Below are 17,188 nucleotides of genomic sequence, written 5' to 3' on the forward strand. Positions count from 1 at the left end.
GCGTACAATACCTTAAAACTTTGGCCTCACGAAAGTTCACCACATCGTGTAGCGGTAATCCATATTTCGAGTGACAAATGTTTGTGTCCAACGTTAACGTGGAATGGTTTTCACTGAAGGAGGTGCTATTCGATGTGCTGACCAGTTGGCTCTAAACAGTGGCGTAGCCAATGGGTGCGGAAGGGGGGGACTAAGGGAGCTATAGCCCCTTCCATGGGCCGTGTTTATATGTATAGTGTACCTTGACTATTTAATAGAATCAATGAATGCTTGTTTTAATCAAAGGCTTATCGATGTTATGCCACTTGAAGGACTTATCCCGGCCAATTTAAATATGTAGGACGATGAAAATATTATAAAAGCTGCTAAAATATATGTCCAAGATCTTCATGATGGTACCTCATCTACAGTCAGAACTGACCTGTTCATATGGAGGCAACAATGGAGTCAAAATACTATTCCAAAACCGAATTCTACTCTTGATTCACTCTCTCATTGCACCAATCTTCAACCCAACATTAAAATACTTTTACAATTATTCGCCACGTTACCAGTTACCTCTTACACTCCGGAAAGAACGTTTTCTGCACTTAATCGCTTAAAAAAAATTTTAAGAAGCACCATGTCGAAAAACAGACTGAATGGATTAGCTATGCCTAATATAAATTAAAAAGAGCAATTCGATGAAAGTGAAATAATAACTGAATTTGCCAGAAATTCGCCTAAGAGGATGCAGCTGTCAGAGTGAAGCAAGTGACTAAACACTGAAACCAAAATTATTATTATTATAAATTATATATTAATAAATATTTTTAAAACTATACTAAAATGCTTGAATTACATTTAAAAACTTAGTGATAGATGGTGGGGGGGTTAAGGGTGAATTCTCATATCCTCTCTTACCTTACTTATCCAAAAAAGTGGTTAGCCCCCCTCATTTAAAAATCCTGGCCACGCCACTGCCAAGGTGTAATGTATCCGATTAACACTGTGACGAAAAAAAATGTATATGCTAAGTAAAATATGCGTTCAAATCTAACATCTTTCTCCAAACCTTTTTTAATTTTTTCATCAATTACTTTAGTTTGTGCAGAATGTATGTGTTCTTTTGTAGTTTAAATTATTTTATTGGATTCAGTTAGTGAAAAAATGATAGATAAAGAAATAAATCTATACATTTTTTTTATAAAGTTAAAAAACTTATTCTTCGTATAAATAATTGTGAAATATGCACTTATAATATAAATTTTAAATATAAACTTGTATTGACACGAAACAAATTTCTATATTACTTAGCTTTATTTTTGATGATTATTTAGAAACATGCAAACTCCTAGAAGTCCCGAGCCCTACTTATCATACTAAACCTATAAAATTTATTTACAAATCGAATTTTCGATTGTGCAAAAAATAATTTACCTTTAAATAATTGCCGATGAAAAACAATTAGGTACCATCTATTAGATGGGTTCAAAATAAAATCGGACAACTCGTTCAAATCGACATTCATTTATGTTATTAATGTTATTAAATTAATTATATTAAATAACTATAATAATAGAGTATAAATGGTATATTAATTGTTAATTTGTTATCGACGACGTCGTCATTTAGGGGAAAAATAAATACCAATACTAAAAATAAACTAGTAACACCGCTGATTAGGACAATGTTAATGATGTCGACTACGTGTCGAGATCATGGCGTTGACGTGTTACATTTTATGAATTCATTTTAAAAACTTAATTTAACTTAAAAAATTAGTAGAAAAAAAAAATGAATGGTTGCTGCTGCTGACACTGCAATTTTACTATCTCTAAATATCACGAAACACATTTCTACATAATAATGAAAGCTATTAGACGCAACAATGTATTTTAAATATAGGTAAAATCGACATTTTTTTAAGTCCTTATAATTTATGTGCATTTACATTACACAATTTATAGATATTAATTACGAAATACTAAAAATAAACGAAAAAACACTTTACATGGTCAAAACTTCTATATCAAACTGGATACACATGTTACATCGTGTATCCGTATACCGAATACTAGTTGCAACTTACTTCCGACGTTGGATACTCCTTTGACGTGGATCAAAAAGTTTGACTTTTAGCGGCAATCTTTCACCACCGCCAACGTTGGACACAAACATTTATTGCGCGACACATGGACTACTGCTACCCGACGTGGCGAACTATGGTGTGGTCAATGTTCGAAGGTATTGGACGCATCGTGTTGCCCACAGTGCCGTGAAGAGAGAAACCCGGGCCCAGGAGGTATATCTTAAGGCAGCGGTAACCAAACTGTATGGCACGCCGCCCAAAGGAGGTGCGAGCACTTTTCAAGGGCGGCGCGGCGCGCGGTCGGAAATTTATAAATATTGTTATTTTTAAATAAATTATATGTCCGATTAAATTTTTGTAGAAATGATTAACTCATCTTATCCATACACGATACACGTTTATTATTTTGGTTTTACTTACATTACAATTGATAACGAAGAACGTCCTAAGTATATTATTTGCTTGAAAATATTAGCTTCTGATAATATGGTGCCGAGTAAATTAAAACGTCATTTGGAGATTAATCATAGTACATTAAATAATAAATCACGTGATTATTTTGTAAGATAACTTGCAAAATTAAAAAACTATCTTCTAGTTTCGTTAAACAGACAAGCGTTCCATCTAAAGCTCTTTTGGCTTCATATACAGTAGCATTTCGTATTGCACAATGCAAAAAACCTCATACGATTGCCGAAGAACTTATTTTACCATCAGCAATAGATATGATCAGGAGCATACCCAGGAATTTTATATATGGGGGGGGGGAGTCCAAAATTTTTATTTTATCTGTTTTCTTATTATAATTATAGTTTAATTCAATACTAACAAATAACTGTAAATTTACTATGGTATGGTTTATACATTATACCATAGATTCTTTACCTTTTCTGAGCCATGGACCCCTTTAAAGCATAAAATATAATCACGGACCCCCCTCCCCCTTCAAAAAAAAAAAAAATACACACACATGTATATATAAATATAATTTTTATTACACATTGATGGGTCAACTAAAGTGATAGGTATTGTCATGTTATATTATTTTACGATTACGATAACTTTTATGGTATATAAAATTATCATAATATAAGTTTTATACTTAAAAACATTGTCGTCTTTCAAGATGCTTTCAAGTCATTCAACAATTATTATTGTTACCTTAAAAAAAGCTATAGAAACAAATTTATTTTTGGCTTATTTAAAAAAAACTCACAGTCACCCCGTGGATCTCCAAGTAACCATCTATGGACCCCCGTTTAAGAACCTATGAATTATTGAAATATTATATAATCTATAACCTTTGTATAATGAAGATAATGTGAAATTACAATGCACTATATACTATTATTATACTATTTACTATTAAATTTTTAAGTATGTAAAAATTTCAATTGGGAAGGTCCGGACCCTCCTCTTGAGTACGCTCTTGGATACACCCCATAGTATGTACTTTCTACTCTGATAAGAGAATCTGTAGCAAACCAACTTAAAAATATACCTTTGTCTAATAATATTAATAGTCGGAGAATTCAAGATATCTCAGATAATATAAATTATCAGCTTATTTATAAATTAAGAAATAAAAATGTCGCGAATCAGCTTGATGAAGTAACCGATAATAATAAAGAAGAATATTTAATATGTTATGTTTGATTTATGGATGAAATAGATATTATAGAAACATTATTATTTTTTGAGGGAGGCGTGAAATAAATGTTTAATTATTTGGGAGCCTAGAATGAAAAAAGTTTGGGAATCGCTGTCTTAAGGTATATCTTAATTTTTTCTGCAATGTTCATTAAATTCTTATCATTAACAGTGTTTAATTTTTAATAATTTGTAGTCCCTAATTTCCAGGCCTTCTCAAAAATTCCGGACACAGGGGAATTTTTATGGTATCGATATCACGAAAAATGTTTTATAAAGATCACATACATAAAAATATATAATATACCAAAAATAAAGTTTATAAGGTTCGCGTAATAACGATTGTCATTAATTGGGGAAGAGTCAGTGTTTCCCAACTTTTAATAAACCGTAAACGTTTATTTTAAAGAGGATATTATCTGATTTCTGAGTACAAAATAGTAAATAAAAATTTACGATTTACCGAGTTTAGCATTTGATCATCGAACAAAGAATTGCCGACTTTTTAAAATTTCTTAGAATGGGGCATTTGCTATAGTCTGCCCTCCCCCCTCAAATCACGACCCGGGCGCCTCAATAATATCAACTTAGTTTAATAATATAGTGATATCAACATCAATGCGTTAAGGGGGGTTTACACGAGAATAGTGCTCGGCCGAATCATCAGAGTAAGTAACTAAATTGAGTTAACTTGAATCATGTGAACACTAGATTAACTACTAAATCTAGTACTGGATTTAGTAAACATTTTAGTCTAGTAAATAAAAATTGATTCTATTTACTAGGCCGAGTAGCTGTACTCGCCTTATAGTGGCCTAGTGTAAACAACACTATCTTTAGTAAAATCACGAGTGATAACAATATTTGGAGTTATCATATTATCAATTTATATTTTACCATGTTTTCAATGAGCCAGTGAATTAGTATAGTAATCAAAAAGTTTAACTATACTAATTCACTGGCTCATTCCCTTTTTACTTGTGAACACGAACTCTCTACTAAATTATTGAACTTCTAGTGACTCGGCCGAGCACTAATCTCGTGTAAACCCCCCTTTATCCAGGTTTACGAGAGTAGGTAGATTTTTACGAAACACTTATTGATATGCCAAAAAGTAAATAATTGTCCAATGTGAAGTCTGATTGACAAAGTACGCAAGATTAGTTTATAATGAATTTGAAATCTAAGTTTTGTCGTTTCACTGATTCACACATCGTTTAAAACTTTCTTTGGCACATGAATTAACAATTTAAAATTGTAAACATCCGTTTATTTCTTCATCATTAAAATAATTTTTATTTCATTAATTTTATTTAATAAATAATAATAATATGGCAAATAAATTAATAATGTACGATTCATGCATTTATAATTTATTAAATGTTTGTTAGAATCCAAAGATTTCATTAATATATTCATATTTTATTTACGTATAATAATTATTTATTTGTAAATTGATTATTTTTATCTTTGCAGCTGTTTGTATTTCGTATTCATACGTACATAATATTTACAATTTTAATAAATATAGGAAGACATTGGAATTATTATGATAATTATATTTATTATGAATAATACAATTTTATCGATGTGAAGCTATCAAAATACTTGAAGTATATAATTTATAATGACGCACACATTTACAGGGGGGAAAAATATATATTTTACTGTAATTTATAGAATAAGTTCTTTAACTCGTGAAACGTAGATTATTGCTGTACCTCAAAGTAGTTTATGTTCTTCTTTCATATTGTTTAGTAAAAAAAATAATAAACTATATGAGGGGAGGGGGTCCGGATCCTTCCCATTAGTCCTACTGATACTTGTGTGATAAAAAATTTTAACCACAGATTATATTATTTTCGATAATATTTTCATTATAAGTATTCAATACAATAATCGAATTAAATTTTATTTTATTTTTTTAACGTAATTATAAAAAATTCCTAAGTATGTCACTGCCGTTTTTGGTGGTATTTTGACCATAGAAAATATACAATAATAGCGCTGACACTCATTGGCGGATTTAAAGGTTCAAATAAAGTCGGCAAATCCAAAAGAGGGGCCTCGTAATAAATGTATCACTAAAATTCTTAGCCCCATTTTACAAAGCTACTCGCTACACTCGCAATACGAAAATGGAAAATAGTACATTATAAATAACGTAATGCAGCGAAATTGATAATAAATCATTGTTCATATACTTGTATAGTGTATATACTCGGAAATTATATGAATTCTATAATCAATATTAACAGTATTTCTAACTATATCTATATTCGATCTTTTCTACTTTGTTTATAAATAAAATGTTCTATTTTTGAAGTATTCGGAGTACTCTTGAGTATTTCCTGTATATTTAAATTATTTTGTTATAAATAAAAATGGTAATTGTAAACGATATTACAATTTGTACCATAATTTTTTTTTCCGGTAAAATTTAAAAAAAAATTACTATCATTTTTCAGGGCCTCAGTGAATAATTTAAGAAGGCATTCGCCGACTAAACGACCGTTAAATCCGCCACTGCTGACACTACCAATTAATGACTATAATCAGTTTTGGTATACTTCGGTATAGTTAACTGTATATCAGTGGTATACACTCACTCTCCTTAATTGGAAGGTGCCCGAGAACGAGGGTTGCACCTCGGGACTTAGGCCCAGCGGCGCGCGCCTTTGAGGTCGGACTCGTGGTGGCGCCGGTCTTCGCTAGAGAATGTTAGGAGTTTGAAATAGGCCGACCGTAGCCGCGCCCAGTCACGCGTCGGGGCTATGTGCAAGCTCATGCCCGATGACTTCGCTTGTCGACAACTGAATGGGTGGAGCGTTTTCCCTGCGGGGATGAAACATCTTTCATAGGCGACATACTTTGTATACCAGTGGTGTTATTTCAGTTTTTTCTAGAGTAGGGCAATCGGCCCGCTCTTGTTAGATTGCCGACTTGCTGAGAGCTGCTGGCTCATTTTACCCAAGTGCCGATTAACGTGGGAAGATGGGAACGTCAAACTACTGCAAAAATATAATGATTTGTAATTTGTATATAAGTAGGCGTGCGGTACACATTTCATTTTTCTGATTTTCAACACGTCTATGGTTTTATAAAAGACGTATTTATAATTTGTTGATGTGCTGACTTTGGAACAGCTTAACTCTTGACTGCGGGAAATTCATGAGTTGCTCCTCCCCCTCCCCTATTAGCGAATTCGATACAATTCGAGTTATGGATACCATATTTTTGTACGCTGCACTCGGGTAACCGCATCCGGTAAACCGGTTAAATATTGCTCGTGCACGTGCTACATGAGCCTCATTGAAAATGCGAATCAGCGGTGATTGCTCGTCATCCGATCGCTGTTTGCTTGTGTGCATCCCGTCAACTGTTATTCGGAGATCAGTGTCGTCGTTAGCGGGCAGGCAACTTAGGCGATTGCCTAGGGCTTCGTACTTAAAATAAATTCGGGGGTCCACAATTTGTCAAGTTGGAATCGTTAAATGTATTGAGGTGTAAGGAAATTCTGCTGTTTTTGCCTAGGATGTGGCAAAAGCTTGCGTCTGAGAACAACGCGCATATAGTTCTCCGATTGCGTATGATCATCGTTTCACGAATGTGCGTCCCTGTGTACGCATTCCTTTATTTCCGCTTTATTCGTTTATCGTCATTCGCGGCGTTTTTCGTTCGACCAGAAACGTCAAGCTTTATCTGACGGAATCACGTTTCATCTATAGTGACCTATTTTTGTGTGTGTGACTGTAACAATTGCGTAACATCTATAAGGATCAGGATCTGATAAAAAAAAAAAAAAAAAAACCGATCTCGTGACGTGACCGAGGGACGTAAATGCGCGTAATAAGATTTTAATAATCACTGAAAACTCTAATCTTTTCTTATATGTTTTCTTATATATTATGCTTTAAGTCTACTGGGTGCATAAACGTAGTATATTTTTCAGAGTATTTCGGTTTTCGTGTTTGGTCACGGCTGTGGTGTCCGATTAGAGCAGTGCTTCTCAACGTGGGCGATATCGCCCTCTGATGGGCGTTGAAGGAGTACCGAGGGGCGTTGAGCTTGTTTAGGGTGATTGGGGGGGGCGATGAGCTCGCTTTGGGCGATTAGGGGACGGTGAACTTTTTTTCCGTTCAAAGCAACGTACCAAGATTTATCTGTAATTGTTTTCCGTTTATTGATTTCTAAACTAAATTTGTGATTATGAAATATTAACTACATAATATCTAGTAATATATATATATTATATCAGAGGCAGTACGTTATTATCTAATAACGAAAAAAAAAATCGAATAGATATCGTCAAAAGAGGAGACTTACGGCTTCATCTCACAAAATTTGAACCAAACGTAAAAAAATTAGCTTTGAATCACCAAGCATTTCACTGATCAATACATTTCAAAACATTTAAATTATCCTTTTAAATTATATTCAAACATAAATTTTACATTTTATTTTTACTACATTTACATTTATATCTATACTATTTATAATTCAATTATAAACATTTCATGTATACTATTTTTATTTTTATTTTAATGAAGTGACGGAAGGGGGCGTTGAAAAACATTTTACTTCTTATGGGGGCGACAGTTTGAAAAAGATTGAGAAGCACTGGATTAGAGTACTATTTGGATAATTGCAAACAAAATATGCACCGAGGTCGAAAAACAGAAGGTATTCAATATTTTCCAATTAAGAATTTGTTAAAATCTCATTGACATAACTGTAATTGTTCATGGCTTTTTAGAAATTCGACTCTATTCACACGACCATGCGCGAAAATAGACATTTCGGTATAGTTAGACAAAATGTCAATCATATTAGTATTATACCTACTGCCCGTAGATTCATTTTAACAGTAATTTAGTGTCAGGGCCGCAGCAGATATGTTACAAACGTTGGGTAGTACGTCATATTTTATCGGGGAAGGCGGAAAAATTAACTACCTAGTTATTATTTAACACAATTTGTTGATTAAAATTGAAACTATGATCAGCTTTATTAATGGTTTTGACTGATTAGATAGATCATTAAAATATGTATTATTATTGAGAATAAAATTTCGATGTGTCAATTATAAGTTTTGTCGATGAAATTATATTTTACCTAAACAGTACGTATTAGTTGTTGCCGTTATATTAAGATAAATTATAAATAATAATAATTCATAACATGCATAGTCTTATGTAACACGTAAAATCAATTTATATTATACTGTACTAAAGTTCAAACATTAAATGTTTTAAAAAGAAAAAAGTTATACCAAACGGGTTTTGAATTATTATAATTACCAAATACCATGAGAATATGTTTTGTATTTCATTTTCAAGTAAAGTATCTAACTATTCAAAAATATTGTATTCTATATTCAACTAAATTTGTCTGCGTTAAGGACGGATCTCAGTGAAATATTATAATCTATAAATGTTTATTATGTATACAGTATATTTTGTTGTCTATCGTAAAAGCTTTATGAAGATTGTGATAGGTATTTAATTTTAAATCGCGATCGACTAGTAATTGATCTTCCATAATGGGGATGGGCAACTAAAACTGGAGGGCCAATTTTTAGAATTTTAAAATCTGGTAGGTCATAGTAAAGAAAGCAAAAATGAAAAAGGCCATTAAAATTGACAATTAGTATTTATCTTAATCAATTTAATTTTATGACTACTCCAATACAATAAAATAAGTGCCTAATACCTAAGTATTAGTATATATACATATATGTAAGTAAGCTATGCCGATATATGTATATGTTATATTAAAAAATTTAAGGCATTTTTAATCGGAGTTTAATTCTAGATTAAAATATGGTGCCAGTGTAGCGTGCGATCTACCGCTTACATGTGCTCTACCTGTGATCTACTCATTACTATCCAGTTCTTTATCGGTAATTTATCATTAACGATCTCTTAACAGGTGCGCACACACAGGGTGTTGAAAGGACATAGTTAGATGCAAAAATATTCATATTAAAAAAAGAGGTGTAGGCGTACCTATCTATATGCTTCAGTCATATTTAGATCTGTATTGTTGGAAGGTGTGGCGGAAAAGTGTACCAGATTTGTTCATTGCTTATTTAGATGATATGCGTGCTACATTCATAAATAGCGACTTAAACGAATTTTTTATATGAAATATTTATTTAACGAAACTTATATTATGTGGATGTGATTTTGAAATTGGGATTTTTGAAATACGTGTGAGCCCACCTCCTTATGGTGTATTTTAGATAATGCTAAACGACTCACAAATCGCATTCACCAAAAACAAGCTGGTAGATCGCACGCTACACTGGCACCTAAAATATAATATCTACATTTTACGATCAACGTGAAAAAATTAGATACTGATAACTACTAAAATGTAATGAAGTGATTTGAAAATGTAATACGGGCCAAATAAAATTAGTTCGCGGGCTGCCAGTTACCCAATCTTGGTCTATAATATAGAAAAGCTTAGTATTTAATCATAGTTAAATTTTTGTTGATTCTAAAATCTACTTTTTTAAAATGTGTATGTATTAAAACGTTTTTAAAACGTAATGTTTAGATATATTATATAAGATTATTAAAAGTTTATAAAGTTATTGTTTCTCTTCTTTAATTTGATGACATAAAAATCGGTGTCTGTGTATTAATAAATCTATGTAATTTATAAGTGTAATGTAGATGTCTATATGTATATAATTGTGTATGTATATTATGTTACATTTTAAGGCATTTTAATTATTTAAGATTTTTCTCGTTAGTGAATAATATTTACATACTAAATATAGACCTTATTTTATTTCAATTAAAATTGTTAGCAAAACAAAACAATAAATTACATGTTATCAAGCATAGAAATTAATTATTTATATTTGTTTATAAGTTAATTAGACAATGCGTAATAATAACGCGTAGACGTCATTGATAGGAGACAACTCCAACAAAATAACTATTAATTTAATGAAAGCATTATAATTTAATAATCGCATTAAAAATTATTACTTAATTGAACATTTGAACTACTCTATTTAGATTTAGAACATATATACATATAAATATAAAGTATTGGTAATTTATTACGACTTAAAATAATTTATCTTTAATTATTTTAATAAACATAAATTTATGAGGCATATGGAATTGTATGTAATAATAAATATTTTCAGTTTAAAAGTCCAAGCAAAATTAACTGATTTCATTTTATGATTTTATTTCGCTGCATCATTGTATCAAATCGATGGATGGACTTAACTATAAATGTCGTGTACTAACAATGTAGGATTAAATCTTGAATTTAAAATGGAGTATATATTTTAGAAAGATATTCTCGATAAACAATAATTTTTTCAAGTGAAATAAAAATGTTGTGGTGAACATTCCTTCTAACGTGGGAACGTTAGAACTATTAAAATCTACAATAAAATAAAATATATAGTAGTATTTCATTTGTACATATTTTAACGTAAAAAAAAATTTAAGTAAGACCATAATTAAAGAAAAATGTTAATTTGAATATAAATTCTGTTTTTAAATAAATGTTATAGTACGTAATAAAAATTATTTATTCTTTCATTACAATACGTGTAAACTTTTAATTCCAAATATCTTAATAGTGAATGCATAGTTGAGTGCAAACCCACTTTCAATAAACATAATGCGTTTACTCAATTTTATTAACTGTATAATTAAAACAAATTAAATCACCCTTGACATTTTCTTAGAAATATTTATATTTTTTCTGTTGTAAATTTTTATTTATTATTAATTATAAAAAAATATAGTAATTTTTATTATAAATTGCAATCGCATAATAATTATTCACAAAAAAAAAGGATCATAAAATGAAAAGTAAGAAAATAATATTTATACATTTTTAAACATTATTAGTTATAAAGATGTATTTAATAATAAAAATGCCAATAAACTAACTACACCGCCATCTGTTTTCTTTAATTTATTTCCTTTATTTTCCTGCTGTGTTCTAAAAATAATACATCAATACCTTAATACACAGAAAATATCTTGCAAATTAACCTTTTGTACAAAGATCAAAAAAATAGGTGAGTGTCGTTTTTGTAGGAGAAGATAGTCCTTCTTAGAAAATATTTTTGGTAAAATAGACATATTCATAATTTTCTAAGTGTACACTGAGGAGTGTGACGGTGGGATTCCTTTCCGTTTTTTTGGTTGTTATAACAATAACAAAATAACAATAGCCCGTTCAGACTTTCACGGGTGTGCTGATGCTTTATTTCCCTTTTTTTGCGACAAAAAGTAACCTGTTCTTTTTCAAGGTCAACTCTATCTTTGTATCAAATTTCATCAAAATCGGTTAAGTAGTTTCGGAGTCCATCGAACATAAACCGTTTAACACATCATATATGATATTTACTGTAAGAAATATCTGAGTTATTTGGTATAATTCTTAAAAATATTTCAACCTTGCACAAAGAACACGAATACAACAACAACAACAAATCAATCAAATTGATCAAGACATTTCGCAATTTATGGTGTAACCAAAAGATTCATTTATGTATATTAGATATGATTTTGGAAATTATAATATTATTTGAAAAAGTATTCAACTTATAATAATTTTATAATTAACAATTATAGCACTCGTATTATATGAGCAGCAATACACGGCGTATTTTTTGTGTACATCAAGTTGTAATGCATAACAATATTTTAATCTATTCCTCAAATCCTTTCAAATGTGGTTTTTATTAAAATGGTCGATTCAATCATCCACAACACAACGTCTGGCAGCGATCTACAAGCAGATCAAGTATTCCAAACCTGCGCCACCGTCACCTAATGATCTAATTGATTCTACGATATTCAATTCGATCCTCCAATAATTCCAATATCGTGGTTCGTATCATTACGTCAAAAGTGTCATGTACGTTTCGTCGGAGCTCTTTTAAATCCCGTATTACGATTAATATATCATTTTTTATTGATTTTATCGGAAAAACCGGTGTAACGTAAACTTGCTACTTCCTTGAGTATCTTAGATACGGTGATGTTGAATGTGGTTCATTGCAGCAGAAATATACTCAGCTACACAACATCAATTCAAACATGCCCATGGATTTTTTGATAGAGAAGATATTGTTGTGTTACAGCCAGTGGCGTACGCAGGGGTAGATGTTGGGGAATATACTCCCCCATGGGCTTTTTTTTTTTAAAATACGACGGGGCAGACACAAATAAATGGATTGGCGTTAATGAACATACCTCGAGACATTCCATTATCTACAGAACAAATAATTGATGAATTTAGTGTAAAAGGCAGAACGTGGAATTTTCCGCCTTGATTGAATTTTTTTTATATAATAATAAAGAATAAAGATTGAAAATAATACATTTTCATACCAAATTCCTGTACACGCCACTGGTTACAGCAATAAAAATGAGCTTTTTCATTGGTAGTTACCCATAACATTGAAGTATTTATTTGGGCGGCATTTGAACAGTTTAAAAAACATTTGTCAAAGTTTCCAAGATACGAAAAAGAGTGACCCAATAATTTCGCAATTCTAATCAATACATACGCGACTTGTTATTGGTTGTTGTTGACTCATAGTTGGTAAAACAATGGAACCAGCGGATGAATAATGGTGAACCGTCGAATAAGGTACATTAAAAAAACATCGAATATATTATTAAATATATTTTCGTTAATAATGATTTGCTATGATATGATTTAGCTATGTAATTACCGCAACGGAAATCGGACGAATTTGCGGTCATTAGTAGTCGATTTCAAAAACGAGTTATTTGCATTTTCTCACCACCCGGTGATTATTCAGCAACGACACCACCGACTATTTATTCATCACCGTCCCATCTTAATAATTTGTAAATTCGTTAGCTCCGTCAAACTGTTCAAATGTGGAGTCCAACTACGCTTATACCTTACCGGTATGTCATGATTTCAGTGTTGCGAATACAACTATGTCTGAAATAGTTCACTCTTAATACCACGAGATCTTCTCGAGCAAGTAATCCCCGACATGTTTGATTCGATGCTGTGTAGCCGAGTACATTTTAACTGTTATAAACCACACTCAAAACTACAGTATCTAAGGTATTCAGAAAAATAGCACGCTATTCACACGCCACGCCGTGATAATATGTGTTTTATGATACTGTGCACATTATAGACAACGTGAAGGATAACACGCACAGTAAAATATGTGAAATTTATGCTTTCCAAACGTTTTGGTCTTTATAGTCCGAAGAAAATACATGATATAAAGATTTATTAACACGTATATTTTCAATCAAATTCTCTTCGTACAACGAAGACATATTAAAATTCACAAATTTGAGAGGAAGAATAAAATATAAAATAAATAAGTAAAATATATAAGTGTTTAATTATATAATTAAATATATTAATATCATATAATTATATAATTAATTTATGTAATTATATTTTAATGTACTTATATCAATGGGGATGACTAATGACAAATTATGTAATTAAATTTGTTGTTCATCCCACGTCATACGTTTTTCAAAATTATTTGAAACGCGTGGCGTGGAATTGAGTGGGAATACGTTACAAATATGATCACAAAACTGATTGATAATTAAAAATGAATGAGTTAACACGCGACTTAAAATTTGCGGCATTTTAGCGCGTGGCGTGTTAATGGTGTGTCTCTTTATACGTATCTGGTTTGTTAGATAAAAACAATAACCGTTAATTAACCGTTAATGGCAATACACGGGTTAAGAACTCCTACAAAATGTAGGCCATTGATTAAAACTTTTGACGTAATGATATGAACCATGACGTTGAAGTTATTGAAAGGTTCGAGTTAAGGATGAGTAACTAAGAATCAATTAATTCATTAGACGACCATGGGGCAGTTTTGGAATATTTGATATGCTTGTATGTAGATGTAGATCACTGTCAAATGATGCGTTATTGATAATTACATTTTTTTTTTTCTAATACAAAGAAATGATTATTCTGTATTTGTATTTATGTGAAATTTTTTAAATGATTCTATATTTTTTTATATATGTGTACCACCTATTTACAAAAAATTGAATACACTTTATGAATATTGAAATGTGGGCATTTAAATAATTAGTTTTTCTTTAGCTAAACAACATAATTAATAACTAATATTGACTGTTATAAATTAAGTAAAAAATAATTAAATTTAAATATGCATATGTTGGATAAAAAATATTAATTTCAATATTCTATTCATTTGATTAAAAATCATAGTTTGTAAGTATATATTTTATTTTAATTAATTATACGGGCCCTATATACTAGCCCTTTTGACATTAAATATTACATATTTTGTAATAACATAATTCATTACAAAACCAAAGTTGAACCTATCACCTATACATTAATATATTAAGAGGAAAAGAAAATCTATTCAATTACAATAACTTATATCAGTGGTTTTCAACCTTCTTGGGTCCACGGCTCCCTTTGATTTAGAAATAAAATATACGGCTCCCATACGACAATTTAGAATAAATAAATTTACATTAATTAATCTAACTTTACTTAATGATATAATAAACATGCAATTGTTAATAATAGAAAACATATTCTTGAGATTTATTTTTTTATAATTAAATATTAATACAATATTTATAATTTTAATATTTAATGGGAAGGCTGTGTTTGTTTATGTTGCATATTATCAAATTGCAGCGTACATTTTGAAAGAGTTATTCTCATTTTATTTTCGGTATTCAGTCTTGATCTATATTTAGTTTTAATTACTGCTAAGGCCGAAAACCCATTTTATATAAGTATGAAGAAGCATATGGAATCAAAGTCTTGATAGCTTTATTCGCTAACATCAGTTACTGATTCTTTATAGCTATCCAAAATTTTGGTAAAGATAATAATGAAAATTTGGATTTTGCTACTGAATCTGAGGATAAGTCTATCAGTAACTGATACATAAAAAACTGTTGTTCTTGTTCAAAAATTGTTAGTTCTGACGGTAGATCTTTAATCAAATTTTATTATTAATCGTCCTCAGAAAAATAATTTTGGAAGTGAACAATAAGAAGTGATAAGTGTTCCATAAATAATAATTTGACAGATTCTATCTAACTTAAATTATTTTCATGAACGAACATGTACAATGTGAAGAAACAGTCATTTAAAGTACCTTCATCCATTTTGTACTTCCACAAGACTAATTTTCTTTTAAAAGAAGTTAACTGCAAAATGTGAATCTTGTAGAAATACATTTAGTACATTGAGTTTTTCAAAAATATCACAAAAGTACGATAGTTTTATTAGAAAGAATTCATTTTTAAGTTGTTCAATATTTTTTTTGTTCAAGAAGAAAACAATGAAGTTCTTTTTAAAGTTCAAATACTCTCCTTAACACATTGTCTCATTAAAGTCAATGGGAGTTTCAATAGAACAAAAGAGAGGTATGCTCAGCTCCCATGTCTTTACACATTTTTTTACAACATCTGGACTTTATAGATCGAGTTTTGATGAAGTTAACTATTTCAATAACAGATAGCAAGACTTTATTAAGGCTTGAACTAATCATTTTTTAAGTGAGCATACATATATAGGGTGGGCGGACTTGCGCGGCCTAAAAAATAGATGACAAAAACTGTATTATATTACAATTTTATTTTTAGTTTCTACTGTGAACGCGGCTCCTTTGATAATAACCAATGACGCACTCGGAAGCCGCGATGCACAGGCTGAAAACCACTGACTTATATGATAGGTATATACAATAATAATATTTTACTAAGCTAAGTATTTACAATAATAGCTTAGCAAATCGTCGAAGGCAGGGTCTACGTTTGGCAGACGACATTAAACGTCTTAAAGGCTCATTAGCCCATGATGGCGTATGGAACATAGAAGAGGGCCTTGGAACGAGATGAACGGGAAGGAACTTTAAAACAGATTAGAGAGAGAAGGACAGGAGAATCTATATTGTTGTTTAAAAGATTCGCAAGGAATGTAATACCTGCGATATGGCGATGTTCAGCCAAGGAGACCTAAGTGAATAGCAATCGATGTATAATTATGAGGTTCACAGAGTATCTTAAGTATGAAACTAGCATAGCGTAGGAACCTGCGATGAACACACTCAATTTGCCTTGCATTATCTACAGTATCCCAGACTACGACTCTATATTCTAAAATGGGGCACGTACGCGCACAGAAAAGCGTTTTTAACGACGTTTTTATCCGAAGGTCCTTTATTAGTCACATGACAATACCAAGAGTTTTTAAAGCTTTACAACCTACGTACTCGATGTGAGCAGTTGGGTTAAGTTCGTATCTAAGCTTGATACCAAAGTCCATGACAGTTCACAGCACGAGTAACAGCTGCATTATAAAAGAAGTATGGGGACATTAACGGAAAACGAGATATAACGAAGGTCATAATTTTGCATTTATCGAGATTAAGTAATAAACCTAAAATGCTGA

The sequence above is a fragment of the Sipha flava genome, unplaced genomic scaffold (genome assembly GCF_003268045.1).
Source record: "Sipha flava isolate LNK unplaced genomic scaffold, YSA_version1 195_pilon_pilon, whole genome shotgun sequence".
Taxonomy (NCBI): Eukaryota; Metazoa; Arthropoda; class Insecta; order Hemiptera; family Aphididae; genus Sipha; species Sipha flava.